Genomic DNA, 27428 nt, shown 5'->3' with positions numbered 1-27428 from the left:
GTATCTCTGAAAGAGACAGAGAAAGCAAATGAAGGAAAGTTTTAACAGTTACTACTGAATTTAAGTAGAGGCATATAAGCGATTATTGTACTCTTCTTTCAACTTTTCTGTATGCTTGAAAAGTTTCAAAATTAAGAGTTGAAGAGGAAATTTTTTTAAGTTAGAGAAAAAAAGTCTTTGCTGAATTATTCCCTTCAGTGAAATGGACTACTAGCAGGTGGCCATTATTATTTGGCTAACGTTTTTAAGGCAAAAGCATGGTGGCAGAACACTCGGGCCCCTTCACTGCACGCAGAAAGAAACATTTCCACCATCTTGTGCATTTCATATATCTTGAAAAATTCCTGGGACCTTAAGACCATTTAACTCAGTACTAGGGGAAAAAAAGCTCTGATTAATAGCTTCCCAAGCCTATTTTCAAATTTTAGTTTAGCCTACTAAAATTAATCTGGAATATAATATAGAAAATGGCCATGGGCTTAAATTTTTAAAAGAAGCTGGCGTTAGGAAATTTAGAGCTTTAAATATTTACCTTAAAAAGGAAGAAGGGTCTAAAATCAATAATCTAAGCTGCCACTTAAGGAAGCTGGAAAGAAAAAAGCAAATGATACCTAAAGTAGAAGAAAGGAAATAATTAAGGTCAGAGCAGAAATCAATGAAATAGAAAACAGGTAAAATAATAGAGAAAATCAAAGAAGCCAAAGGTTGTTTTTTAAAAGAGATCCAAAAACTTGACAAACTTTTAGCTAGACTGATTAAGAAAAAAGAAGACAAAATTCCAAAACTCCAAAATGAAAGAGGAGACACTGTCACAGGCCTGACAGAAATTGAAAGGATTATAAGGAAATATTATGAAGAACTTATACCAACAAATTAGAGAGTTTAGATGAAGTGGACAAATATTTATAAAGACATAAATTTAAAAAACTGAATCAAAAAGAAATGGAACTGGGCTTCCCTGGTGGTGCAGTGGTTGAGAGTCCACCTGCTGATGCAGGGGACACAGGTTCGTGCCCCGGTCCGGGAAGATCCCACATGCCGCGGAGCAGCTGGGCCCGTGAGCCATGGCAGCTGAGCCTGCGCGTCCGGAGCCTGTGCTCCGCAACGGGAGAGGCCACAGCAGTGAGAGGCCCGCGTACCGCAAAAAAAAAAAAAAAAGAAATGGAACTAGAATAGACCTATGACATGTAAATAAATGAAATTAGTAAAAAATCTCTCTACAAGGAAAAGCCCAGTCCTACATTGCATGATGAACTCTATCAAATATTTAAAGGAGAAATAAACAACCTACACAAAGAGATTTAGAAAACAGAGGAAGAAACAGTTCCCAACTTACACTGGTAGAGACCAGTACTACCATGATGCCAAATCCAGACAGAGATATGATAAGAAAACAGTAGACCAACATCCCTCATAAATATAAATGTAAAAATCCTTAACGCAATATTAGTAAACCAAATCCAGCAACATATACAAAAGATTATATAATATCACAAAGTGGGATTTATGCTAGGAATACAAGGCTGGTTTAACATCTAAAAATCAATTAATGTAATACATCATATTACTACAACAAAGGACAAAAACCACATGATCATCTCAATAGACACAGAAATAGCATTTGACAAAATCTATCACTCATTTATAATACAGACTGAAAACAAACTAGGATTAAAAGGGAAATTCCTCCACCTGATAAAGGACATTTATAAAACATCTCAGCTAACATCAATCTAATGGTAAAAATATTAATATGTTCCCTCAAAAACTGGACCAAGACAAGGAAATCCATTCTTACTACTTCTGGTCAACACAGTAGTGAAGGTTTTAGCCAGCATAAAAAGGCAAATAAATAATTAAAATTAAAGGTACACAGATTGCAAAGAAGCAAAACTGTCTTTATTCACAGTTGACATGATCTTTTATGTAGAAAATTCAGAAGAATCTACAAAGAAAACTACTTGAATCATTAAGCGAGTTTAGCAAGGTTGCAGGATACAAGATCACTATACAAAAATCAGGTATATTTCCATGTACTAACAATGAACAAACAAAAATTAAAATTAAGAAAAAACTTCATTCACAACAGTATCATAAATAATAAAATATTTAGAAACAAATTTCAAAAGAAGTACAAGAATCATATACTAAAAACCTAAAACATTTCTGAGAGAAATTAAATAACAAACAAATAAATGGATTGGAAGACAATATTGTTAAGATGGCAATTGCCCCCATATAGATCTACATTGATTCTATTCAATGAATCCCTATCAAAATCTCAGCAGACTTTTTCACAGAAATTGACAAGCTGATTCTTAAAGTTAAATGGAAATGCTAACAACCTAGAATTTTTTTTTTTTTTAAAGAACAAAGTTGGAGAACTTACACTATGTGATTTCAAAACTTACTGTAAAGCTACAGTAATCAGAACACTGTGGTACTGGCATAAACACAGACATACAGATCACTGAAACAGAACTGACAGTCCAAAAATAAACCCTTACACTATGCTCATCTGATTTTCTACAAAAGAGCCAAGGGAATTCAATGGGGGAAAAAATAAGTTTTTCAACAAATAGTGCTGGAACAATTGGATATCCATATACAAAAAGAAATAAATAACTGAGATACTTTACCTCATGCCATACAAAAAAAATTAATTTGAAATAATCATAGACCTAAATATAACAATTAGAATTCTAAAACTTATAGAAGAAAATCTTTTATCCTTGGGTTGGGGAGAAATTTGTGAGATACAATACAGAAAGCACAATCCATTAAAAAATTAATAAACACTATCAAAATTTAAAACTTTTGTACTTCAAATGACATCATTAAGGAAATGAAAAGACAAGCCACACACTGGGAGAAAATATTTGCAAACCACGTATCTGATAAAGGACTTGCATCCAGAATACATGAAAAATCAATCATAAGAAGACAAACAACCTAAGAAAAAATGGGCAAAAGATTTAAACAGACATTTCCCAAAGATATATACACATCTAGTAAGCATATAAAGAGATGCTTGAAATCAATAGTCATTAGGGAAATGCAAATTAAAAGTACAATGAGATGTCATTACATACCCACTAGATGGCTACCATCAAAAGACTGACAATGCCAAGTGCTGACAAGAATGTGGAGAAATTGGAATCCTCATATATATTGCTGGTGGGAATATAAAATGGTACAATCTTTTCAGAAACAATGTGGTAGTTTCTTGAAAAGCATATATTTACCAAATGACCCAGCAATTCCACTCCTAGGTAATTTCCCAAGAGACATGGAAACATGTTTCCACACAGACATGTGTGTGAACTTTCACAGCACAGTCACAGTAAAAAACTAGAATCAATCCAAATGTCCATTAACTGGTAAATGGATAAATAAAATGTGGTACATATTTATTCACTGGAATATTACTCAGTAATAAAAACAAATTATTGATACATACTACAATAGAGAGGAACCTCAAAAATCTTACGGTAAGTGAAAGAGGCTCGATACATTAAATGATTCCATTTATACGAAATTTCCAGAAAAAGCACTACTATATAGAGAGAAAGCAGATCAGCAGTGGCATGGGATTGGGAATGGGAATGAGACTGACTACAACTGGGCATGAGAGAACTTCTAGGAAGTGTTATAAAACTGGATTGTGGTAGTGGTTGCACAACTGTATAAATATCCTAAAAATCCCTGAATTGTGCACTTACAGTGAAATTTTATAGTATATAAATTATACCTCAATAAAGCTATTATTATTATCTTTTGGGCTGTGTAGCTCAGCTTGTGGGATCTTGGTTCCCCGACCAGGGATCGAACCTGGGCCCTCTGCAATGGAAGTGTGGAGTCCTAACCACTGGACCACCAGGGAATTGCCAATAAAGCTATTCTTTTAAAAGGAAGCAGGACTATAAGGAAATAAACTTTTTTTTTTTTTTTAGGAAATAAACTTTTATCTAAGAAAAAATCTAAAACTATATTAAAAAAAGGAGTATCAATTGATTGGAAGTTGCCTCATACACTGCACAGAATTTCTGAGATTATAAAAGACTTAAGAGTTTTTATATGTCAAAGGCTCCTCTTATACCTTACATGATTTTTTGTTGCTGTTATTGTTCTGAAAACGCTTCAGTGTCCACACTCTCTTATGTATCACATCCCTATTTTTAACGGAAGAAACAAAATCTATCAGTCCCTTAATTTACGGTATACTGAGCGTCGACATTTTGGATCTGATCTAAACATCCTATATACTCCTTATTACCTAGAAAGTGGGGTGTAGACAAGTGGGGTTGGATGTTATAGAGGCTTCCTTGATGGTGGGGAGTCTATGGAACACAACACAGCTGCATTTAGGGGCATTATGGCTAGTGCAGCAGTTCTCAACCTGGACTGAACACTGCAATCACCTGGGAAGCTTTAAAAATCCCTGTGCCCTGGCTCCACCTAGAACAAGGGTATCCAGGAAGCAGTATTTCCTAAAGCTCCCTGGGTGGTACAGCCAAAGTTGAGAACCACTGGTTTAGAGGAGGCCTCAGAACCTTTATTTTCATGCCCAACTGTCTCCTGGGAATGTGGTTTGGAATAGTTGGATTGTAGCATCTAGAGTTGCTGTCCAAATTGGTAGCCACCAGCCGTATGTGATTATTGAGCACTTGAAATATGGACAGTCAGAACTGAAATACACTGTGTAAAATATGCACTGGCTTTTGAAGACTTAGAAAGAAAAGAAGAATGTAAAATATCTCAATAATTTTTAAAACTTATTACATACTGAAATGATAATATTTTGCTTGGATCTATTGGGTTAAATAGAATATATTACTAAAATTAATTTCGACTCTTTCTGCTTTTTTTTTAAAATGTGGTTACTAGGAAATTTAAAATTACACGTGTGGCTGCCATAATATTTTTATTGGACGGTGATATTCAGTTTTAAAAAGAATCATAAAATCTTGGAGCTGAAAATGACCTTTGGAATTATCTAATTCAATCTATTCATTTTACAGCTAAGGAAACTGAGGCCCAGAGAAAGTGACTGGCCCTACATGACACAGCTAGAAAGTGACATTGCTGAGATTAGTCAGGTCCCCGACTCCTGATGTCTATGTCTATTTCCATCACACTTCCTCAAGGATTGTAAAAACAAAAGCACTCTATCATCTCCTCCCCAAAATAGATGTTTAATTTAATCCACCAATACTGAAAATATGTACTTTTTATAGAGTGCCTTTTTCCCTCTAGGATGTTCTATGTAATTCTCATGGCTACAACTTCTCCTGACTTTGGTGCCATACACCCAATGTACTACTCTTGGTGTCACAAAATAAAACAAGAAAAATATAAAAAGATCAAATCTCACATTCCACTTTATATAGGAAAGGTTATATGTCAAAGGGTACTCACAGAAATACCACAAAAATAAACCTAAGGGAAAGAAACTGGTAGGGGAGGGCAGGCAGGGGGGTTGAAACACAATGAAAGTAATACTTTGTGTTCCTATTTTAAGTGCCTTTCTCAATGCTATATGCATAGCAGCTAGAGGCAAGCTGGAAAGCCGCCAGGTCCTGGCTGCCAGCAAAAATTTTGTCACCTCCTTTGAACATCTGAAGTATGTTTACCCAATAGATTTCATTAAATTACACTTCCATTAGGAAGCATACAATGTTGATACTCATCTCAAAGATCAAAGGGATCGCTAAGAGGCATGTCATCCTGCTCCCCAGCTGATTGCTATTTCTGGGCCAATCAAGGAAAGGAGCCAGAACAATACTTGGTTAAAAAAAAAAAAAAAAAATTGTAGCATCTCCCCAAGGACTACAGACTAAGAATCAGCAGCCCCATTATCAAAATGAGCATATCATTAACGACAATACTCATACAGTGAGTTATTTCAACACAACTCCTACACAACAAACAAGCTGGGTTTGGGTAATTCGCTGAATTTGTAAAGCAGTATTTCTGAGAGCTGAAAAACTCTTCAGTAAAAATACAAAGTTTAGAAGATGGAGAAAGTCCCATTTACAAATGCAGGAGAAAAATCTAGTTCTATTAATTTCATGGTGATTTTAAATAAACCAACAGGTGAGCCAGGATAGAGATGGCTAATTTAATTACTGACAGGCTGTAGGATTTTTTTTTCCAACTCGCTAATTTTTTTGATGGATGATTTTTAAAGAAATATCATAAATACATTTTCTTTTTTGAAGGCAAAACTATTCCATTTGGAATCCAATGCTTACAGTGAAAACATTTAACTTCCAGGAACAAGAGATACTAATTTCAAAGGAGCTAAGATTTGGTCATTACTTTTAGGAAATAAAAGCCAGCCATTACAACTAGGGAAAGAAATATTTAAGATAGGTTTAATGCAGTTTAAAAATACATATGGTACTGAAATACAACTACAAATCCCAAATCCTTTATTTGACATTAGAAAAGGTAATTTAGCAACAGCTTAATGTCCTAAGCCTGATTTCAGGTAATGGGAACTCTTTTCTAGTAATTTTCATTATGAAGAATTTGCCCAAAATGGGATAAAAAATAAAAGGCAAGGTTTAGGCAACTGCTTTTTCTACCTAACCCCTTCTTCAAGCTCTAGTGGTAAATCACCCATTGAGAGCCACAACACAAAATCTAGATTTCAGCTGTTCTCTTTCAACCTGTAGTCAACCTTGGTTACCCATATCTGACACATCATATGAACTGTAATTATCTATCTTTTGCAATTAATCATCTGACAATTACATTTCCTGCACTTATAAGCATCCAGCTGGGAACTGAGTTTTAATCTGAGAGAGAAAAAGACAGGATTCAGGTTTCTAACAAATTACTTCTAATTAACCAGAACCTTTTTTAGTCATCCCAATGTAAAGATGCCTACAGCTAATCAAAGAATTTATTATTTGCATTCTTAATGATACTTTAAAATTTCATCTAAATTTCCCCAAAGGGCAGCTCTGGAAATGCACTGCACTAACATTAGTTAAACAAACATTCTGTTTGGCAGTACACAAAGAATGCGGGGTGGGGCGGGAAGGAAATAATTTCTAAGGGAAAAGAACTTGCACTATGACTAGAAAGGGCAACAAACACAATTAAATAAAGCAGAGATTCAAGGCATACATCTTTAAAGTGGAAGATACAGCTATCTTCCAAGAAGTCCAGGAAATTGACAAGCTGAATCAGATAAATTTTAGAACTGGAAGAGACTTTATGGATCATCTCCTCCAGTGGCTCTCAAAGTGTGGTCCCAGGATGATGCTTCAGTGTCAACTTGGAATTCTTTCTTTTTTTTTTAAATTAATTAATTTATTTTTGGCTGTGTTGGGTCTTCGTTGCTGCACACGGGCTTTCTCTAGTTGCAGCGAGCAGGGGCTACTCTTTGTTGTGGTGCGCGGGCTTCTCATTGCGGTGGCTTCTCTTGTTGCAGAGCAAGGGCTCTAGGTGTGCAGGCTTCAGTAATTGTGGCACACGGGCTCAGTAGTTGTGGTGCATGGGCTTAGTTGCTCCGCAGCGTGTGGGATCTTCCCGGACCAGGGCTCGAACCCGTGTCCCCTGCATTGGCAGGCGGATTCTTAACAACTGCGCCAAGAGGGAAGTCCCAACATGGGATTCTTTAGAAATGCAAATCCCCAGGCCCCTTGCTGGGCCTTCTGAATCAGAAAGTCTCAGGTGGGCCCAACAATGAACCCTCCAGGTGATTCCCACTTACTGATCTACTGGTCTACTTTAAGAACTACTGGTCTAGTCTAACCACGTTATTGTCCGAAGGCGGAAACAGAGAGCTGAGAGAGAGGCAAAAGTTCCATACACAAGAATCAAATTAAATAATAACTTTGAGGAACTTAAGGTCTTTTTCCTTTTATTAAAAAAAAATTCTTTGTTAATATATAAGATACGCTACTGTGACCTATCGCATAATTGCTGGGATTACTGAGCCTTAGGATCCCCAGTAGATCTTTCCTTTCACAGTATATGCAACTCTTGGGCTCTAGAGAACTCATAGACATTCCTAGAGTATTGGTTATAAGGTTCCCTACAACTTAATATTCCACAAATATTGAACCAACTATAAATGAAGACCAGAGAGATGTTCTTCATGTAGCCAGGGTCCTACATGACTTTTAAAAAACTGGACCATGTCAGGAAGCGCATTTAGAAGACAGAGTGGTATATTGGACGAGATCGGGCGCGTTCAGGGTGGTATGGCCATAGACTGAATGGTATATTGGAAAGAACGCTGGATACAGAATCAAAGAATCCTGGTTTCTCATTCTTGCTCAGCCACTAACCAGCTCAATGATCTTGGGCAAACTAGCTGGTAGCTGACTGAGGATGTGTCTCTTCATCGCTAAAACAGTCTTAACATCTAACTTCGTAGGGCTTCTGAAGATACAAAATACAAACTTTCCTTAACACAGGTTTTGGTACGTAATGAGCACTCAATTAACATTAGCCCCTTCTTCCTCTTCCTCTTCAACTTAGAGAGGATGCGGCTGGAAAGTCAACATTCCCAGCTTCCTTTGTTTTCCGAGAGGCACTATCTAGCTTCACTCTTGAAATGTGCAGTTCTGTCTGTCTAGTCAACACACTTTCCATTACCTCTCAGCCTTGCTCTCTCTTCCTGCTCTACCAGATATCCAGAAAGGTACTGAAGGGCTCATGAGTTGCTTTCAGTATTTCAGAGAGTTTAGTGGTGATCATATACTTAGCCAGTACAAGACTACACAGCCTAATCAAACATCAGAATTTGTTTGTTTAAGCTAGAATTATATGAACTCAGTTCTCTCACACTGATTTAACAAACCTTGACTTCACTCAAATATTTAAAAATTCTATCTCCCTACTTGTGTTAATTTAAAAATTATGGAAATCAATGCTTCCTTAATAAATGTTTTTGATTTGGTTTTCCTGGTAGTGAAAAGACTGGGAAACATTAGTTTAATGGTTCTTTTGTAAAGATGTACACTGGAATCACCTGAGACCCAATTCAGGTCTGCAGACCAGTCTCCCCAGGGGAGTTCTTGATGTGTGTGTGTGTGTGTGTGTGTGTGTGTGTGTGTGTGTGTGTGTGTGTGTGTGTGTGTTTCAAATACCACAAAGAATTCAATTGAGCACTCCTGGTTTTAACTACTGCTGATCTGTAGTTCATATTTTCAATTAGGAGGAGCCATAATCCTGACTTCTGACTGTGACCGTCAGCTGCCTGAATGGACAGGATGAAGGCAACAGCAGTTGGGGTTGGATAATGCACGCTGTGAATTTAAAATCACGGGTGACAATTTGTGAACAGGAAGGTCCTTTTGCACTCACCAGTGAGAACGTTATATATTTTCAGAAACAAAGGAAGAACTCAGAAAATTTCTAACAACTTAAGAAAGATGGGAAAAACAAAACCCCATGAAGTATTTTAAACAAATAGAGCTGCTTAGGTTAAAAAGTTTGTGTTGTGATTACTTTGCTTTATATTTTAAATATAGAAGATGGTTTGCTTGGGGTATGATAAATTAAATATTAAAAATGTACTATTTTAAAGAAAAAAAATCTTAATCTTTTTTAGGAACCAGTGGACATGATTACACTCCTATTAACTAATGTCTTTGGGTCTGGTTCTGGTTGATATGGGATAGCCAAGTCCTATATTTTAATCAAGAAGAAGACAGGCATTTTACCCCAATTTAGGAAAGCTCTGCCTTGTAATGTATATTTCATAACACAGTCCAACTTGACTCTCTTCCCTTACCACAGAGATTAGCTAACTGGACAACTTTTTATTTTCTCTTAAAATATCATGAATAGACATGATATGCCTATTCATCTGTTAATTCACAAATATTTATTTAGAATTTATAGGCTCTCACACAGCATGAGAAATCACAACTCCTATTCTGAAATAGTATATAATGTAGTTGGAGGAACAAGACTAAGTGGAAGCAAAGCCTGAGTTCAATCCCTGGTCGACGAATGAAGATCCCCACAAGCTGCAGCATGGCCAAAAAATGAATTACTATAGTTTTAAGATATATATTTTTAAAAATAAAGAATCACTAGCTCGAAAAACGATACATTACTATAGTCCTTAAAGAAGCAATACTGTAGAAACACCCCCTCTTAAAAAGTTTCTTAACTCTATCATAGTGTTTCTCAACCCAGGTGCAGAGCATTTATAAGATATATATGCCTACACAATTCCCCTTATTCTAAGGTGACTTTACCCCCTAAAAAAGTGATATTATCTCTGATATATTACTGTCTTAACAGATCCACACACATGCACTGAAGTAAGAGGAGATACAAGTGTGGTAAAATCAAGGATATGCAGTAAACAGAAGTACGTGGATGTGGAAATTCAGAAACGATGTGGCCTAGGGATCAGCCACGGAGTCAAGGAGAAAAAAGACTTGTGTGTAGGTTCAGAAATGATAGTATCTTTAATCTGATGTTTATTTCAGGGAACCTTAAGGGTTATTTATTTTGGGGGGTACATGTGGACCTGTGATATTATTTCTAATGGTTTCTGCATGCAATGACTCTAAAATCCTACTATCTTGGATTTAAAGGTGTCCACGACTAGCTTTCGATAGCATTTAAGCAGAAGAATATTCTTTCTTAGAACATTCTCCTAACTAGTTCTCTTTCCAGCCTACCCACTGCTGTCCCATATGAGCCCCTATAAGCCAAAATTTTAAAAAAGTGCTGCACGACACTCTGTTAGATCTTAGCACAGACATAAGTGTGGCAAAGTGTTGTAAGAAATGCTTTGACATGAAGTACGTGTGGGGCAGGGAGGGGGGGTTCATAACGTTTTCCTTAGGCTTTCTTATTAACCCCAAGTATTTTGTAACAGTAAGTAGGAGGATGCTACAAGAAGATTCAGGATAGGAAACAACACGGAAAATAACCTGAAGAATTAGAAAAATAAATACATCTGTACAGTTGCAATTGCTGAAGTAGGAGCATGACAGAGAAAACCTCTCAAGCGTAAATCTTCTTGCAATGGCTGCTTTCAGCCGTACATGAAACAGTAGTGATAACAGGCTAAAAAATAATAAAAACTTTGAAATAAAGTTAAAAGATACACATAACTTAAAACTAACATCTTTTTCTACACAGAAAGGTTAAATTGTGAGGTTGACGTTTGCATTTGTTACGTTGTCAACACTTTCTGTCTATCGGCATGTGTACAAACAATATCTAAAGATGCCATCTGCATATTTATACCAAAGGAGCTTATGAACAAGACCTGTCAGTGTATTTTAACACCCTTCGAAAACATCAGCTTTCATCAGATATAAACATAACATGTTTAATTTATTAGTTTGGTCTTAATATAAAAAGTTGACAATCATATGTCACTATAACTATTGATAAGGCAAATAAGGACTACAGGAAAATGTCAAAAAGTTATTGAAATGCTTGCTGAAACACTACATCAAATTGTATTTATCAGCTCTTCTCTGCCAATGAATATGTCATATTTTCCTACAGATGGCTATTCCTGAAAAGATGTACCCAATGGAGCATTTCAGAAACTTCATTCTTAAAGCATCTTAATTCCCAGGTCTGAGAAATTTAAAAAGGAGTCAGAACAGAGAAAAAATATATTGCAACACATGGCATTATTATGCTGCTCCACTAAAGTTAAACAGAAATTGTGCTTAAAGAACAATTCACACCTGATGTTTTGTTGGAATACTTATATGTTTTGTGTGCCCACCATGTATCATGGATGTTTCATCTGAAAAAAATTTGCTTTAAAATTACAAATTCTTAAATTTAATTTAATGGGCACTTATTGAATACCTACTATGTACAGCATTCATAAACTACTTCAGAAAACTTAAAAGTGGAACACCCAGTTTTTTCTCTTGAAGATCTTATAATTTGGCTGGAGTAATAAAACATAAGTAAGTGAAAATCAGTAAGTCATTTCAGCTCTGACGTGGAAACAGTGTGCACATTGGTACAGGTTAATAACGTAAGTGCCAAGGCAAATGGGAAGTAAAGAAAATCTATCATGACAGAAAGAGAATTAGAAAAGACTTCACAAAGGAGATGAATAATGAGCTAGGTATTGTAGAAATGGAAGACATATCAATATGAGACTAACAGGTAAAGTAAGCCCGAAGTTCCAAAGCACACCTGTTGTCCTAAACTGCATACAGAATAGTTTTAAAGCAATGTGAAAACTTTTGTTGGTCTTAAAATGCCAAGCATTCCCACTTTCAAAATTGTTAAATAACATAGCTCACACAGACAATGTGGAGGTTGACCCACGTTTCAGAGTTGAAGAAGCCAGGGCACCGCGACTTGCCCAGTGGCACTCAGCTAGTTAGTATCAGAGCTGACACCCAAAGCCAGAACTTTGATGCTTAATCCAGCGTACTTTCTACTACATCACCTGCTTCTCTTGGTTTACAGCCTATTTGAAATAAATGTAGGTTAGTTATTGAACCAAGTTTTCTTTAGACTGGACACACTGGAACTAACAGAGACTTCAGTGACTCTTTAAAGAGAAATGCTATAAAGCAGTATGATTTAGTAGCTTTAGAGTCAGATAGGTTTGATTTCAAGTCCTGGATCCAAATTATGAGACCTTGGGAAAGTGTCAGCTTTTCATAACCTTGTATGACTGAATTATAAACTGGCTATGAAGAATAAATGATATACAACATGGTAGCTGACCTATTAGAGGCCCTCAACAGTTAGTTCTCTCTCCCTCTCCCTTTAAAAGCCCTATCAGCGATCATTCTAGATTGAGGGGTTCTCAATCAGGGATAGTTTTGCCTCAGTGGGGACATCTGGAATATCTGGAAACATTTTTTGATTGTCACGACTCAGGTGGAGTGGAAGTGGGCCACTGGCATTTAGTGGGTAAAGGCCAGAGATGTTGCTAAACACCCTGCAAGGCACAGGACACCTTCCTCCCACCCCCAACAAAGAATCATCCAGTCCAAAATTTCAACAGTATCAAGGTTGAGAAACTCTGCTCTAGGCCAAAGAGGAAAACTACCCATTACCACTAGCATTCAGTGAAAAGAAAGATCATATCTTTTCTGCCCCCAAAAGCAAGCATCCTGACTTTACTAAAATATCAACATCAAGGTAGAAATGCATCAGATCCCCAAGTTTATGACATGGAGTACAAAAATATAATTGACTTAATATTCCTTCATGTGTGGAGTCTTCTATTTGCATGTGATAGATTTGCAGGCAAATCTATATTTCCAGACATATGGAACGTTTATTTCCCTAGAATCTACCTGAGGGAGGAATAATTAGCAAAAAAACCCAAACCAAAACAAAAAACCCATAAATTTGTAAATATTTATGGATTTTTTTTTTTAATTGGAGGACTGAAAAATTCTTTAGGCAAATGTGAACCTAATGACATCAGTTTGTACTTTGAGATATTTCTTGGTACTACCTAGATTCCAAAAAGACATTAAAAGTATCAGGATATAGCAGGAGTGAGCAGATCACTGCATGAGCCTCAACGAACTGGCACCCGAGGCAGGTGCTGCCTGCCAGCACCTCACCCTTCTGGTACATACCTGGTATTTTCCCTCCCTCTCTCTTATACTTTTATTTTCCCCTGCTCCTACTTTCTCTCTTTTCCTTTTCCCCGCTGTCTATGCCTCTTGTCACTTGCCAGTGACAGTTGTTTAGCCCCAGCCATGACAGAATTCAAAAGACAAAATGCCTTGATTTAATGGCAAGGTTTCAATAATGCTTTCTGGGAGATGAGAATGAGAGTCACGGGCGTACTTTAACTGGAATTCTCTAGGAGCTATACCTACGTAAAAACATTTTGCGGAGATAGTATTGAGACCCCATAGTGAAAAACATTTCTGAGGGCTCAAGAAATACAGCTGCTCATGATCTATTTACTAACGTTAAAAATATAGTTAGTATTTCTAGTTCTGCCGGGTTTAAAATCATTCCTCTTCGGAGTGAAATGTACACTTTTATTACAAAGGGACTGTTGTAGATGATTTTGGTCTCAGAAATTTCTCTCAGAAAATGCCACAACACGGTATACGTTAACTATCAGTGCGAGCCACAGTGCCATCTATGGCCACATTCCGTTTGAATTAGAAAACATAATTTTGCTACTCTGACAGTCCCTGAACAGACTAGGAAAATAGAAAGCCCTCTCAGCTATAAAATGCACTGACAAAAATCTCACCCCAAATCTATATTTCTAAACACATAGAAGCATTATTGCCTTAGAATCTACCTGAGTGGGTAATAGTCAGCTATAAAGATGTAAGTTTGTGAATCTTATAATGATAACATCTTGAAATTATATACTTTCATGATGATAATTTCTCTGACTGCAGAGTCTATAGCAAAACAATATAACCATAAACCAAGACTCTTCAATCCATTCACTATGTTTAAAGAAAACCTGAGAAAATAACTATTTTATTTTAAGAAACAGAATAGATTTTAAAGTAGTAATTAAAGGGACTTCCCTGGCAGTCCAGTGGTTAAGACTGTGCTTCCACTGCAGGGGGCACGGGGTCAACCCCTACTCGGGGAACTGAGGTCCCACATGCCGCACAGTGTGGCCAAAAAAAATAGCAATTAAGGCTCAGGATAGTATTTTTTTTTCTAATCTGAGTCCTTTTTGACTGCAGTTCAGAAATAGTTCAAAAGTTATTTCATAGTTAAAATACCATTTGATATGATGATCATAAGATTTAAATTGATATCATAAACTATGGGTTATATTAAATTAGAAGTTCTCCAACCTGGCCACAAAAAGAACTTCAATTTTCTCCCTAAACAAGAGAAATCCTCTAGTAATTCTACTATCAAGTTGTAAGTTATTTTCCACACACCAATGCACAGCTATCATCATTTGGAACCAAGTAGATTTTCTCTTTCTTTCTATTCCAAATTCACTCGGCTTACTGCCAAGAGAAAATACAGACACAGGGGAGGCAAAGAGCAATTCTGCTAAGATCAATGAAGATGTTGGCCATAACAGAATCCTATTTATCTGCCACATCCACACTTCTTTTTCTCTGATTAGAGATTACTAGCAATTTCTTGACCATTCTTTTACAAAATTAAGTTACTATCAGTCTTGCAGGACATCACAGGGGGAAGGAAAAAAATATATATACATAGTTTTTTCCTACTAAATCTGGAAACAACATATATATATATAATTTCTATAATCATATTTCTGTTCTTATAAGGTAATTAATATACCTGTTTCCAAAGCAAAGTGCATATTTATAAACAAAAAATTCACATGAAGATGTTCTATTGGCATTGACCTCAGGTCAGAGGTCAAAGGCACAATCTATTTAGTAGTATGAAATTAAAGGCTGAGGGTTTTTTTTTTTTCTAGGCTCAAGTGAGAATTTAAAATATTTGTTTTGCCACCTAGGGAGAAAAATGATTCATGCTAGGGCACCTGTTTCCCCCAAATAATGGCTATCATGGTACCTAACTTTAAACCAAAAAGAAATTAATTTTTAAAGTCATTTAATGCAAAAGACATGTGGGTAACTGTCACTGTAAAATACTGGCTTTTACCAAGTTAAAAAAAAAAGTTTTTAAAAGAATAGCATTGAAGATTTGGGAGAAAAAGAATGAAAGCAAGTTAAATGGCACTGCAACTTAAATGAAAGAAAGAGCTTCATTGTTTTAAATGCTTCATTAAATATAAAGCAAGCACATTACCCAGCATGTGTAATCTTTCAATCACTTCTAATCACAAAGGAGATAAAGGCCAAGCTCCTCAACTTTACCGGCAAGGCTTCGCTGAGCTCTCAGGCTCATCAAGGGCGAAGCCCAATTCGCAGCCCAGACCAATTAAATCACAACGTCTGGGAGTGGATGCTAGGCGGAGGAGTCCTTAAAGACCCCCAGGTGATTCTAACGTGTAGCAAAGTTGGGGAACTAAGACTCTAGTCCCACATGTTAAACCTGGAGGATATCAAACACTCTAGGCCTCCCCTTCCTCCCTTCCACGATACTACCCTCCTCTGCTCCCCACTTTGTTTACGTTATTCTTTCAACGTGAGGAGACCCTGCTTCTCTCAAATTCCCTCACCCTTCAAGTCTCAGTGTGGGTATTCCTTCCTACTGGGTGCTTTCCCTCACAACCCCACTTCATTCCTACACAAACACCTGGGTTGGATGTCCCTCCCTGAAAGTGTGCCCTTTCACATACTCTCCCATCAGAATCTCCATCATTTCACTTACCTGAGTAAGACAATTACTGACTATGAGCCCCTTGAAGAATATGTCTTATTCATCTTTTGCTCTCTTGCACAATGCTTGATGCATGATAAGTACTAAATATATGTAAGTTGTTTTTAGTAATCTATACCAAAACAACAACAAACTATTGAAAACCACTAAAATTAAAAAGAATGAAGTGAATAGAAAGAACAGCAGCTTGAAAGTTCTCTTCCACAGCTTCCTTGTTTGTTCTTTAGTTTGAAATTAATTTTAATAGTATTTGTTTTTATTAGTGAGAATTTGATTTAAATCATTTCAGCTTCCACCATATAATTTCTAGCTGTGTATTACACTGCCTTGTATATTTGGGGCATATTGTAAACCAAATTCTCAGTGTATGACAATATTTGAAACTTTTTAATTATAAAGCTATTTGGCTGTTGTCTTTAGGTATGCTAAAGTAAGTTCTTTGTTGATATTAATGACAATATTTAACAGATACTACAGAATCTTCCCCCTTCTCCTTCTCAATACTGGTATGTTAGGCCAGTGCCATAACAATGCAAAGACAGTGACTTCTAATAGTTTCTGGGAAATGTCAGTTATTAGAAATTAGGGAAGGGATGGGAAGCAAATTCAAAGTAAATAATTCAACATGTATTTTGAACTCTAGATGAAAAACTCAGTACAAATAACTCTAATCAGTAATATGATACATATAATAAAATGATATAAAACAATGTAGAGTATCATAATTCTTCTATGTTTAATTCTGACTATTACCACAAGGTCAAGGAGAAACTTGCTTGCATAGATTAATTTCTAAGACATCTTTTACAAAATAAAATGTGCTAGAATATAAAAGCAATCCAACGTAGAAGGTCATATCTGAGAATAAGATGGAAGGTTCCATGTTTCAATCCTTTGTGTAAGCTCCTGCAGTTCGTCTTAAAGCACTGAGAAGGAAGGTTTAGGATATTGAGGGGATATTCTGACTTGGAGATATTTTAACCTCTAAACTCTTTAATTCTAGGATTACTACTTGTGCACAGCAAAGCCACTGACTATAAATCAGTGCAGTTCTCAAAGTATTTATACATTTATTATCTTATTTGGCCCTCATATTTCCCCATTAGGTAGGCAGAATTGATAAGATGATCCAAATTTGCAGATCCAGAAACTGAAGCCCAGAAGGAATATGCCACGTCTGAGGTCTCGGGTCTACATTCCTTGGGCTTTTCTCACTATTTCACACTTCCTCTCTTGACAAAGTGGTCCATAACCAAATTTAGCTTCATACAAGTTTAGAAAAATATGAGATAGACCATTTCTAACCAATGTCTAATAATACATGTATGATTTTTTTTTTTTTTTTTTTTTGCGGTACACAGGTCTCTCACTGTTGTGGCCTCTCCCGTTGCGGAGCACAGGCTCCGGACGCGCAGGCCCAGCGGCCGTGGCTCACAGGCCCAGCCGCTCCGCGGCACGTGGGATCTTCCCGGACCGGGGCACGAACCCGTGTCCCCTGCATCGGCAGGCAGACTCTCAACCACTGCGCCACCAGGGAAGCCCTGTATGATATATTTTTAAGGGTAAATAAAGCCATCAAATTAGGACCCTGGATCAGACAGCATTTGAAATGGGTAGCGTGGAACCATGTTCTTTAAAAAAAAGTAGAAAAACTTAAACTTCATTGAAGCTAAAAAGAAATCTGCAAGGTTCTAACAATGGAGATTGTTTTCTCCTTTATAAGTTTCACCATAAAAATTACATATTGCAGGTTTCCCTGGTGGCGCAGTGGTTGAGAGTCTGCCTGCCGATGCAGGGGACATGGGTTTGTGCCCCGGTCCGGGAAGATCCCACCTGCCGCGGAGTGGCTAGGCCCGTGAGCCATGGCCGCTGGGCCTGTGCCTCCGGAGCCTGTGCTCCGCAACGGGAGAGGCCACAACAGTGGGAGGCCCGCGTACCGCAAAAAAAAAAAAAAATTACGTATCACCATAAATAAGACAACCCTAGTCTTACTTCAGTTGAAATTTATTTGTAGACTAGGTTTACATAAAAAATCAAAATAAGAAAGCAATGAAACAAAAAATGTCAGTCATTTAACATGCAAAGTGGCAATGTTTCAGCAGGAAAGTCAAAGGATGTCAGGTAAAAAAAAACTCAGACAAGATTAACAAAGGGCACCCTTGTTTTAAAGTACAGAACACACTCCTTAAGAAACTCATTTCATTTCTGTAATTAAACATTTCACACCAAGACCAATACCATGCAGTGTGACTTTCCAAACCATAAAATCTAAGTCTTTCTCCATTTTAAGAATGCAATTACAAGTCAAATTCTTTATAACCAATAACAGAGATCACCATTTTCACAGTAGATTTCCAAGTCCAAGACAGTGATAACTTGTTTTAAACAATACTTAACAGAACCAAATGGAGAAAATTTGTAAGTCTCCTCAGAATCTTCTGTGATGGAGCTTGACCTACAGAAGCTTTTGTGAATTTGCAAAGGCACGAGGCGCCTCAAGAACTAATAAAGTGTGATGAGGATGAAGTCCCATTTCTCGATGTTTCCCAATGTGGCCACACTTAAGCGCTTATTTCAGAGGCATTTCCAGCAAAGGCTTTTAATCCATGATCTGATGAACTTCTTAAAAGAAAAGCCAGAAGACGAATTTGACTCCACATATGTTCTTGGTTTTCTTCTTAAATATGAATTTTCCATTTGGGAGAACTAAAGGACAGAAAGTTAAACAAAACAAGCCAGAAAGAGGCTATCTGTGTGCATGGTCCATGTCCTGGTAGGTTTCCAAGGACCTGAAATCAAGAGAAAAGTCTCTGGCAAAATCTATTCTAGCCCCATTTTAACTTCTTGTACAGGAAAGCTTAAACTAGTTGACACAGCAAAACTCTTCAACCACTACTACACAGCTGAAAAACCTTCACCCTAGAGACCAGATCGGGCTCTGTCTTCATCACAAGCAGCTCAATGCTCCTAAAAGCTATGAGCTAAGTCAAAAGTGCCTAATCCATTTTAAGTTTTGTTCTGAACCTCACAAATGTGGAACTGGATGAAAGACAATAAGAATGGCATAAAGAGCAACGGAAGATTCATGAAAGAAAGAAATGAGAAGGCAAAGTCAGAACCATGATGTGTCATTCCCAGTTGCTCACTTACTTCAGCAAAGCAAAGCACAAAACTGACATGCTTTATTCTAATATGTTTTAACCCTAGGGCCTAAGTATGAAATCTCTAGCTAAGTCAGTGGTATTAAAATAGTTCAATTTTGAGTTTCAAGATTCCTAGAACATAAGCTTTAAGAGGGCAGTGAACGTGCAGGCATCTGCGCTACGGTCTTGAGGCCTTCGGTTGCCCTAGCAACATCACAGCATCACTGTCACTCACTTTAAAGTTTGGCATTTACCAGGAAGTGCCTGGCAAGTGCTTTGATAAAAGACATTTTATTTAAAAATCAATTAGCTACTTTTCTTTCCAAGGACTAGTATACCCTACGTGAAAAAAGAGCATGGCCCGAAGGCAAAATAAAACAAGTAAAAGGCTTATCTTTTAAACTACATAGTACTTTTCCCAGGGAAGTTCAACAGGCGTGCGGCAAATCTTGATAACAGTCTCTGACCATGTATTTGCAGAATATCAGACTATTTTTGAGCATGGACAGTTTACAAGCAACTAGTAAAAAGTTTCCTATTCGTGAGCAAACAATTTTACATTAAAACAGAGTTGGCTTTTTGACTACGGCAATTAGTTTCTTCATGTTCCAAACACCAAATAACATTTTCCCATTAATTTTTAAACCAATGTGGCTTTAACTTAAAATAAACTGTACATCAAAAGAATGGAAAATAAACAGCCAAGAACACAATTTGACGAATTGGATTTATTTCGTTTATTTATCTAAACAGAGACCACTGGATCTCTTTAATAGGCTGACAGTTGCATTGGGCTGGTTAATAAAACATTCAACAGTGTCTTCAGCCAATATAGAAATGCAAATCCCATCAGAAATATTTTATTCATGAAGCAGTAATTTCAGTTACTACCAGTTCTTTTTTAAAAAATGGCACTCTGCAAATAAACAGTGCCATCTAGTGACTAACAAAGAAGCCAAATTTATCACCAGTTTATAGTTAAATCTTTCAAAAATCTTACCTGTTTTTATCTTTCCTCTTTATTTCCTAGGTAAGATCAAAGTGGCTAGGCAAAACAAACAAACAGAAAAGTTGATAATAATTTGTTAAGTCATTTAAGAAGGATTATAAGCAGACACAACTACATTAAAACCAATAAGCTTTATAATTCTTTTTTGTTTGTTTGTTTTAAAGCAATTTAGCACCGCTTCCAGAAAACATACACTTCATCTGCTTAGAAAACTCAAGCCATAGAAATAACATAAAGTCATAACAAAAATTTGCTCCTTCTACCATAAAATGACACTAAAACTTTAATTCCAATGATTAAAAAAATTAGTAAGTTATCAACAGACAGAAAAAAATCTTCCAATAAAATTGTAATATCTTATCAGGAATCTGACACCAATTAAAAAAAATGTACACACACAAGAATGTGTGAGTGCACACACAGAGATATATCCATACCAGTATACACTTCAACTTTGCCAGTAACTACAGTGGACATGAAAGTTATTTTTGCAGGTCACAAAGCTCTACAGAAGGTAAAGACAATGGTCTGAAGCCCAAAGCAGTCATCATAAAAGCAGTCACTTTGGAAGAAAGTGTCAGAGTTTCCAAAGGGAAGAAGATCTATTAAGGCCAACATCAAATTCAGTACATAAGACCAATGATAAAATATTTAATACATACTACTGTTCCATTCAAGGATACATGGTGCGGAGAAGGGTCAAGAACATGAACCTTTAACAGCATCCTGAATTAGGAGACCAGGGTGACACGCAAGCACAGATCAGCCCCAGAAGGCATCACTACAGCTGACAACAGACTTTGAATCCATTTCCTGTGTCAGCCTTTGAAATTACTGGGCTCTGTGAGTAGAAGATTTACCAAGGTCAAAGCCTGGAATGAGAATCCTACAAACAAAGAAGGCCAACTGCATGATGATTTTCTAACAATTTCACCTATCGAGGCCTTAGGAAACAACATCCTCAGAAAATAACTGCAAACAAGTAAAATCATGTATGTACATGTACAGTATTACTTTCTCCCTTAAAGGGGTCATAGTCATACCCAGATAACTAACATATTCTTCAGTTTCTGATTATGAAATTTTGAAAATGTAAAATGAGATCAGTTTTAGACCAGATATGAGAGCCGTGCATATCTACTAGCCTTACCAACATGAATATATCTTCCATGGAAAAGTATCTTAGAAAAAGAAATCTCAGTTGTATTTAATTCTAGAATTGTGAAATCCCCCATAATGACAGATCATGACAGTATCTTTTTCATATAATTATGGGTTAAAAGAGTGATGTACATAAAGTACTTACCTCTGGTCTGCCTATGATTTTTAGCTCTTATTTAACATTTTGATACAGAGAAGATCATAGAAAGAACAACAAAGATGATCTGATAAATCACAGTAAAAACATATTTCCAAGGAATATTTTAATTAGAGCTATAATATTGTTGATAACCTTTGATATGATAATCTGTCTTCTGAGAAATGATCCTGATGAAATAATCCTGTTCTAATATGTTCATTGCAGCACAATAAATTATGGAGGGGATAAATGGAAATACATTAGGATTCAACAAAAGATGAACTAATATCACTGATTGAAATATTATGCACCCATTAAAATGATTAAGAATTTATAGAAATGGAAAGTACCAATGTTAGAACCTTGTAAATGTGGATCGAGTAGCACCATTATTATGCAAAATAAAACAACAAATTATACAAAAGAGAGGGGAAGGGAAGAGTAGAAGGAAATAAATAAAAATGTAAAATACGAATCCTTTGAGGTAATAGGGCTAAGGTGATTTTCTTTCTTCTACTCTTATTTATTTCCAGAATATTCTATAGTGAGCAGGTACTATTTTTACAGAGAATCCAATGACAAATGTAATTTTTTAATGGAAATCATATTAATTAAGTGCACATAGTGGAGGAAGATATTGCTGGAATGATTCTGTCCAGTCTGGCTTTCTTATTTCTTTCTAGAATGTACTTATGCTCCTGCAAGAGGGACAGCTGATGTCATAATTACAACATATTACCACTGACATGATCCAAATTTCTAAAACATGCTTTCATGGTTTTCTACAGCTTCCACAGAACAGAAGTAAAATATCTCAAGAAGTCACAAGAACAGGAAAGATAAACAGAAGCATCAAGTTTTTGACCTTCCAACAAAAGTCATAATTTAAGAGGGTTCATCGCTCTCATTTATGCTTCTTTAGTCTATCTTAGACTTAAAAAAATAGAATACAGCTACTGGCTTCAGTCATAAACTCGGATACTCAAGCTGTCCATTCACCTGTTGAAAGAGCGAGTGTAGGTAGTAGCAGTGAAAGCTTCAAGCTGCTCCACAACATCCTTTGAACCCTGACCTAAGGGACCAACTCCGACAGTCCGCAGGAAGCTGGGTTTCCAGGACCATTCAGCCTCACTGCTGAGACTGTCAATAGAAGTGCCATCTCTGACGTAGACAGCTCTGCGCTAGGGGCTGGTCTAACAATCACATCACATAGCCTGCCAAACGGGAAAAGGACAGCGTTCGGGCACCACTGACCTGGGATAGAAGTGAACTTGAGACTGGGGCTAAAAAGCTCTACTGCTAATCCTCCGCCCTAAGTCCTGTAGTCTGTGTATACATCTTAAAGGAAGTTCAGCTTTGTTACCAAAAAAAAAAAAAAAAAAAAAAAAGGCAACTATACAAATCAGCCACAAGATGGCGCAAGCATCATAGTATTACAACATCAGACGCAAAAGACATTCATCATTCAACACACCATGTCCTCATGACTTAGGGAATCTTATCCTGGTACATCACTTATTTGTCCCTTTCTTTTTCTACTTACTGAGACTTGGTCAAATACTTTATACAACGTTTGTTTTTTGTTGTTGTTTGTACAGGTTTAGGGGTTTTTGTTTGCTTGATTTTATTTTCTTAAGAAGCAAACAATAATCTTAAACTTGAAAAAATCCTCAACTACATTTTTCCTCCTTTTAGCTGGTTCATTTTCCTGGACATGACCATGCCCTAGCTAACCTCATACCAATACTGAAGGAAGAAATTACAAGAATGGCTTAAATACATGAATTCTAATTTTTACATTGTTTTCAAACATACAAAGAAGCTATTAAATTGATTTTTATGAAAATGTGAAGTTGAGGGTAGGGAGTTGCAAAGGATCATGGAGAGAACATCAGAATGTGTGTTTAAGTTATCTGATTCTGGTCCTTGCTCTAAACAGCAGTGTGACTTTCAGGTAAGACATTTGGTCCCCCTGTTCCTCCATTTCCTCATCTCAAAAATGTGACTGGATTTGAACTTCTCTGGACCTAATATTCCTATTACTCTGACACTGTAAGAATCCAAAATGAATAATATGAGGCTATAAGAGGCCAAAAATCAAGAAAAATGGAATTAGGCAAGTGAACAGAATCATCAGGGGTAGCAACAGTGTAAAAGGGAACATAGCGGTGTCTGCTGATTTCCCTTACCTTCCCACAACTATGACTGCAAATTATAACCCATATTTTAAAATCTTGTAAGTATGTATTTATTCAGCTACAGATTAAATTCTATGATAGGTCATTGTAAAGAGCAGACTATTATTCTTTTTTCATTCTCAGATGTACACAATTATCCACTAAGGATTAATAAACATTAAACTCTACTGAACTTTCATGCCAGTAATGACAGAGTAATTGATACAAGACCAACCCTCCCTCTCTGAACAACTATAACAATGGACAAAATGTGTGAAGCAATCGTTTTAAAAAACTGGACAATAGGCAGTGTAGGACTGAAATCCTGTGAGGAGAGAACACTTGAAATGAACCCTACAATCACCATGGCTCTCAGCCGTAGGCACTGATCAGATTCCAGCACGGGGGGGGTGGGGCCCAAATGGAGCCTAACATGTCTCTAAGCTTAGGAGGTAGATACTGGAAGTGGGACTGCCGAGACGGATGAAACAGCAGAGTGATGGAGAGAAGGAGCTCCAGAAATCTATAAAGGGGTCCTGTTAAGTCTTTGGCTGAAAATGAACTTGCGTATGTAGAGGTAAGAGGTGTAACAGAGGACATTTATTGGGGAGCCATGGGTGGAATGGAGATTCTGGAGGTCACCCAAAGCAGGGAGATACAATTCTGACCAAACAGAGGGTGGAATATTCACTGAACGTTCCAGTCATTCAAATGGAATCCAAGAAAGACAAACCTCAAAAGTCAGGCTACTCTAGACGTGTCCTAACAAAGTTAACAATAAGCCTTGAAAGGATCTGTTAGTAAATTATCTGCTTGTCCAAATAAAGGCCAACATTCTCTAAAACAGGCACTGTCAACAGAGGTGACTTGCCCAGAGGCAAGAACTGGTTCTTGGGAGGATGAAGAATCTTAAATATTACAAAGATGCATGGCCCTCCAAAGGGCCACAGAACATGAACAGACGTACAGACACACAGTATATTCATGGTACTAAAATTTCCTGGGGAAGAGAGGAGCAATTAGGAAAAAAAAAGTCTAAAAAAGTTCCTTAGTGGAGTGCCAATGAAAAAAAGATTGAGATGCACTACTCCAAAGGAAACCAACAAATTCTAGGCTTTTAACAATTCAGCAGGCAATAGAACTCTAGGATTTTGTGGAACAGTGTGACATATTCAGATCAGCGTGCTAGAAAGGTATTTCCAGAGTGGAGTGGAGGGTGGTTTAGGATGGGAGAAGAATGGAAGGAGGCAAGGCTACTACAATCATCCAGACTGAGAAACATGAAGGCTTCCAGTAGTGCAGATGAAAGCAGGAGCTATTTAAGTGACAGGATTGTTAATTCTCAGTGACCAACTGGATGCACAAGAGGATGAAGAGGGAAAAATTAAAACATCACTCTGAAGTGACTAGTACTTGTCAAGTTTAAGTGTTTGTGTTTAAAGGACTCTGGGGTAGCAGTGCCCAGTAAGTAGTAAGAAATACGAATTTAGAGCTGTAGGGAGTTCTGAGTGAGAAATGCAAGAGAATTATCGCTGTGGTACTGAAGCCGCAGGGGCGGCTGAGAACACGAGGAGTAGGACAGTGGGGTAAGTGGAGAAGGAGTCCGAAGAAACCAGGCATCTGAGGGACAGGCAGAGAGGAGGAAGAGGGGCCAAGAAAAGAAAGCAAGCAGACAATGGGGTTGAAGAAAAAAGTACTGAGTTGTCCTCTACCTTTCCCCATTGGCATAGATGTTCCCCCAAAGTCTTAATATTACAAAGGGAATAAGAGAACTTCTTCATTTGCAATAAACATTGCAATTGAAGGACCAACTGAAGATTGAAGGACCAATCTCTACTATTTTTTCCTGGGATTGAATACTTTGAGGTATGGTATATGATTATAAGAAATTATCAAATGTCTTTAAGAAGATATTCTTCATTCCATTAAAAGACAACAGACTTATATATAAAAAGACAATAAGAATCAAAAGAGAATTACATAAAGACAACAGACTTATATATAAAAAGACAATAAGAATCAAAAGAGAATTACATAAATATTTCCTACATTCTACTCGAATGCCTCACGTGATAAGGTAAGGTAAAGTGGACAAAGCTGTGAAACAAGAAGCAAAGGACCACTCACTGCTCAACGCCCTACAATTGCTTCTCATCAAGCGAGAGTAGAGGCCAAGGTCTTCACCATGCCTGCAGTGCCCTTAGAGGTCTTTCCTCTGCCCCCGCTTCTGTAACCACAGGCACCCCTCTGTCCCACTTGGGCACAGAGAACAAACACCCTAGCAAAATGGGCACAGAGAACACCCTAGCAAACAGCCACACCGCCCTGCTGGTCACTGTCTGTCCATTTACTCATCTTCTTTATAGCATTTATCACTACCTGAAATTAAGATAGATGTATTCACTTGTTTCTTGTCTTCCCCATTAGAATATAAATTCCACAAGAGCAAGAACTTTCTCTCTCTTAGTCACGGCTCTTTTCCAGCACCTAGGACACTGCCTGATACATTACAGGGCTCAAGAAGGACTTGTTGAATGAAATCCATAATCAAGCTGGACCTCTTGGTTCTATCACATGTAAAATGGGGATAGTAATCCGCATCTGCTCTGTCTACCCTTCCTACAGTGAAACGAACAAAGCGTGTTAAAGCACTTTATAAACTGTGAGTCCCGTACAACAGAAGGTGGTGGTGGTGGTGAAGGACGTTTCCTGACACAGCAGAAGAGAGCTGCGGCAGCAAATAGGTGAACACATGAATTTTTTAATGAAAACCTGGAGACTAATGTTTAGCTCCTAGCTGCTGCTTCCATTTTTCTTTATAATAGAAAATATATCTGAGAAATGCTTATCCAAATACATGATACCTAAAGGACTCTATTCTTCAGGAATGTAATTCTTTTTTTTTTTTGGCGGTACGCGGGCCTCTCACTGTTGTGGCCTCTCCCGTTGCGGAGCACAGGCTCTGGATGCGCAGGCTCAGCGGCCATGGCTCACGGGCCCAGCTGCTCCGCAGCATGTGGGATCTTCCCGGACCGGGGCACGAACCCATGTCCCCTGCATTGGCAGGTGGACTCTCAACCACTGTGCCACCAGGGAAGCCCTAAATGTATCTTTTTAAGACTCTAATAATAAAGGCTATGAAGCCTATCCCAGAAAAAATTACACATAGAAACACACATCTAAAAATACTGATATAATTTCAGGACATTCACGAGCCCCTGAAGTCCATCCATGAACACTGCAGTTTAAAGACTGCAAACTCTGAAAAGGCCCAAAATTGGATTTCAAAATCCTAATAAATGCTAAATACCAATAAATACTATCTAAACTCAAAAAACCACATGATTTGGATCTATTTTGTGAGTCAGGAATCCAACGTACCTTCAAGTCCATCATTAGCCAGCTCTACAAGCATTTTTAGATCCCCAAGTCTTTGGCACAACCTCCCAAAGACGATGCACTTAATGCTGACTGAGGCGTGTGGGGGCAACAATAAAAACGACATGAAAACCAGTGTGAAGACCGGTAAGTACAACAAAGGGTGCAATCTG

At 37.3% G+C, this 27428-nt stretch overlaps 1 protein-coding gene and 1 long non-coding RNA gene across 16 annotated transcripts in view; both read right to left on the bottom strand.

The window, feature by feature from the left end:
* Nucleotides 1–27428, bottom strand: part of VTI1A (vesicle transport through interaction with t-SNAREs 1A) — a 368921-nt gene that overhangs the window by 327387 nt on the left and 14106 nt on the right. The gene's annotated exons all lie outside the window — the stretch shown is intronic.
* LOC149747318 (uncharacterized) overlaps nucleotides 1–27428 on the bottom strand; it is a 35723-nt gene extending 8295 nt beyond the window's left edge. Inside the window, exon 1 of the long non-coding RNA XR_016388166.1 lies at nucleotides 1–27428. This exon is cut by the window's left edge and continues 2931 nt beyond it. This is a non-coding gene — a long non-coding RNA (uncharacterized LOC149747318).

The sequence above is a fragment of the Delphinapterus leucas genome, chromosome 16 (assembly GCF_059928025.1).
Source record: "Delphinapterus leucas isolate spDelLeu-1000000601 "Yukka" chromosome 16, BTC_Dleu_Yukka2, whole genome shotgun sequence".
Lineage (NCBI taxonomy): Eukaryota > Metazoa > Chordata > Mammalia > Artiodactyla > Monodontidae > Delphinapterus > Delphinapterus leucas.
The sequence above is the reverse complement of the archived record's forward strand: the minus strand, read 5'-3'. Positions and strand labels throughout refer to the sequence as shown.